This window comes from Taudactylus pleione, unplaced genomic scaffold (genome assembly GCF_031769625.1).
Source record: "Taudactylus pleione unplaced genomic scaffold, aTauple2 ptg000012l, whole genome shotgun sequence".
NCBI lineage: Eukaryota > Metazoa > Chordata > Amphibia > Anura > Myobatrachidae > Taudactylus > Taudactylus pleione.
The window spans coordinates 22,570,506-22,574,591 of record NW_028284415.1 but is presented as its reverse complement, the minus strand read 5'-3'; the positions used below and the strand labels follow the sequence as shown (position 1 = coordinate 22,574,591).

General features: G+C 50.8%; 1 pseudogene; it reads left to right on the top strand.

Moving 5' to 3' along the window:
• Positions 1-3,911: 3,911 nt before the first annotated feature.
• LOC148542575 (U2 spliceosomal RNA) lies at positions 3,912-4,086 on the top strand (annotated as a pseudogene).

Sequence of the window (4,086 nt, the reverse complement as noted above, 5' to 3'; positions counted from 1 at the left end):
TATGCAGCCGCCCCAACAGGGCGACCCAGCAACCGTTCAAGAGGAAGCACCGCCCGACAAGAGTGGTAGCTAAATGTATTTTCCGTGTTCTAACCTTTTTTCTCCCAACTAATGGTGTCTTTTTCCCTTTTTACCATTAATGTGAGGAGTATTAAGGATAAGTTTAGAAGACAGTCTGTGTTTTCATTTTTAGATACTCAGAAATGTGATGTTTACATGTTGCAGGAATGCTCTATTCCTTTTTCCAGGTCTTATAGACATCTGGGCCGGCAGTGGTCTCACGGTCCGTCCTATTGGTCTGGTGGGGGTGAGTGTAAGTCTGCAGGGGTCGCCATTCTTATTAGGGGGAGCCTCTTCACACTAGATTCTGTTCAGGAGCTCGTCTGCGGCAGATTGCTTATCGTAGACGGCTCCTGGGCAGGTGAGCCTATTAGGCTAATCTGTGTGTATGCACCCCCTGGTAAGAACGAGCGTTTGGAGCTTTTCCAGACCCTGCGGCTGCAGCTCGCAACCACTAGGGCAGTAGTGATGGCCGGAGATTTCAACTGCCCCATGGAAGAGGATGGACGCAGCACCTGCAACACTGCTAAGCTTGATTTGACATCTAAACTGCTCATAGAAATGGTAACCGAAGCTTCTCTGCGGGATGCTGTGGGCTCCATGGGGGCTGGCTCCGTGAATTACACGTGGAGCCGCCCCGATGGCTCGGTGCATTCCCGCATTGACTTTGTGTTTACCTCTAGAGCAGTGAAGCAGAACAGGCATGCTATGGTTCCCTGCTTCTTCTCTGACCACAGAGCCATTCTCTTCCAAGGAGACCTGGGCAATGGTTTTCCTCCTGGCCCAGGCTCCTGGAAGTTGAACTGTGCTCTGCTGGAAAGGGAGGAGGTGCTGGCCGAGCTGAAGGATGCCTACATCACATGGAAGAATGATAAATGCTATTTTGAATGCATGAGTGATTGGTGGGAATATGTTAAGGCTAACATTCGCAGTTTCTTTCAGGTCAAAGGAAGACAACAGGCGTGCGACCGAAAGAGGAACTTCAAGGGACTGCAGAGACAACTGCAGTCCCTGCAGGACCTCCAACGGTGCGGCTGGGACGTGAGAGATGATCTGGAGGAGACCAAAAAGAGCCTGAAAGGGCACTTCGAGGAGGAATCCAGACGCATCGTCTTCCGTTCCAAGGTGGAGAACCTGGAGAAGGGTGAGAAATGTAACTCTTTCTTTTTCAGGAAACTCCACTCTGGCCACACGCCCCTGACTGAGCTGCGAGATGAGACCGGTATTCCCAGGCAGGGGAAGGAGGGCGTCATGAAGGTCATCACGGACTACTATGGCGACCTCTACTCCCCAAAGACGACGGACAGTACTGTGGCTGATGAGTTCCTGTCAGGTATCACTAACACTATTGATCCTGCAGGTAAAGCAGCCATGGATGCTCCCTTGGTGTTGGAGGAGTTGCACTCTGCCGCTAAATCCTTTAGGCAGGGCAGGACCCCGGGCAGTGATGGTCTCCCAGCAGAGCTCTATGTAGCGCTGTGGGACCTCATTGGCCCGGACCTGCTCGAGCTGTACAAGGAGATGGTGGTGGAGGGCAAAATGCCTCCTTCACTGAGGGAGGGACTGATCACGATCTTGTATAAGCGTAAGGGGGAGAGATGTGAGCTGAAAAATTGGAGGCCCATCTCTCTCCTGAACGTGGACTACAAGATCCTGGCCAAGGTACTTGCCAACAGGCTGAAGGCTGTCATCGGACAGATCATTCACCCGGACCAGACCTGCGGCATTCCTGGCCGCAGGATTGCAGATAGCCTTGCCCTCCTCAGAGACACGGTCCATTACATCAAGGACCGGAACGTGCATGCGGCTCTGGTCAGCCTTGACCAGGAGAAGGCCTTTGACCGTGTCTCACATGAGTTGATGGGTAGGGTCCTGCAGAGGTTTGGGCTTGGTGAAATGTTTTGCACGTATGTTAACCTGATGTACCTTGATATTCACAGCTCGGTGTTGGTGAACGGCTGGAAGACTGACCCCTTTCCTATTCTATCTGGGGTCAGACAAGGCTGCCCTCTTTCACCTCTTCTTTTTGTTTGTGTTATAGAGCTCCTGGCTGTATGCATCAGACGGAAACCAGAGATCAGAGGGGTCATCGCACCGGGTCCAGACCGTAGAGAGGCCAAGTGCTCGCTGTACATGGACGACGTCACTGTCTTCTGCGCTGACCAGAGTTCGGTGACAGCACTCGTCCAGACCTGCGAGAGCTTCGGCCGAGCTTCAGGGGCAAAAGTCAACTGCGGGAAGTCAGAGGCTATGCTGTTCGGGCAGTGGCACCTGTCATCCTCCGCTCCATTCCCCTTTGCTGTCAAGCCGGACTTCATCAAAATTCTGGGAGTCTGGCTTGGTGGTGAAGGTGCGGCCCTGAAGTGCTGGGACGAAAGACTTGCCACTGTAAGGCAAAAAATTGGACTGTGGAGCCTCAGAGACCTTACCATCGAAGGAAAAGCACTTGTACTGCGCAACGAGATCCTTCCCGTTCTGCAGTACACAGCGCAGGCCTGGCCACCTCTGGTCACGGTCTGCAGGGCCATCACAAGGGCAGTGTTTCACTTCATCTGGGGCTCCAAGATGGACAGAGTAAAGCGGACAGTTATGTACAAGGAGCCCCTCAAAGGTGGAAAGGGAATACCAGATATCCCCACCATGCTGCGAGCCTTCTTTGTTTGCAACTGTATCCGCAGGACTTTGTGTGAGACTGATAATGACTCTGCAGGAAACTCCATGTCTCGCTTTTTCCTCCTACCCCTTTGGAGGGCCCTAGGCTGGGCTAAGTGGGACAGCTCCATCCCTTACAACTGGAACACTCCCTGGTTCTACCTGGACGTGTCCAAGTTTGTGAGGGAGCACCAACTGGAGGGAGTTAAACCTGACTTGTGGAAACCAAAGACTATCCACAAGCTCATCAGAGCAAAAGACGTCATGGAGCCTATTCCAGGGCTCCCTTCAGCAACTGCCAAGCAGGTATGGGACAATGTGGCCTCCAAAAGGCTCACAAATAGACACAAGGACATGTCATGGATGGCAATCCAAGGGGGTCTGCCCCTAAGGACATTCATGCACTCCCGTAACCTGTGCAGGTACAGACATTGCCCCTGGTGCATCTCTCACGAGGAAACAGCTATGCACTTGTTTTGGGACTGTACTTATGCACAGTTGTTGTTAGATGCCCTGGAAAATGAACTCAAAGACTGTGTGCCAAGGAGCAACCTTTCGTACCACTCGGTACTTTACGGACTGTTTCCTGGCACCCACACCTATGGGGCAATCCAGGAGGCCTGGCGCCTTATGAACTGTGTTAAGGACGCTTTGTGGCTTGCCAGGAATCGCCTCATTCTGCGGAGGGAGAGGATGTCTATCCAGGACTGTCGCAGGCTGATTCACAGCCTGCTAAGAGACTATTCCATCATGGACAGCCCTGAGGAAGAAGAGGACTAAACCCCCCTTCTTCTGCCCCCTCCCCCCATGCTTGATTGTCCAACAAGGACTGGGACAGTGGCCCCTTCCCCCATTTTTCACAGAGACTGATGTTTTGTTGATATGTCTTTCTATTTATTTACCCTTCCCATATATGTGTCTGTCTTTCAATAAAAACTTCAGTTCTGTGATTCCCCCCTCCCTTCCCCTCTACCCTCCACACCCATAGACCTTGTTGATTGTTGTTTTTGTTTAAGTAGTGAATGAATAATGCAAAGTATTATGTATAGTATAGGATGCCTTGTGCTATATGTTTTGCAATGCATTATATTGTATGTTTGATTATGTTTGATAGTGTATTGGGTTTAGGCTGTGCTGCGACACAGTACACTTGTATGTGTGATTTATGTATGTTTTTTGCCATCTTTATGTTAATAAAGAATGCTTTTTTCAATCAAAAAATCTGTTCTTATCAGTTTAATATCTGATACGCCCCCTATCTGGGGGCCATATATTAAATGGATTTTTAGAACAGGGAGATGGAAGAAGAGCTTGCTCTGTCCACTCCACGCATTGACCTGGTATTGCATTACTTCCAGGACCGGTGCACCTTTC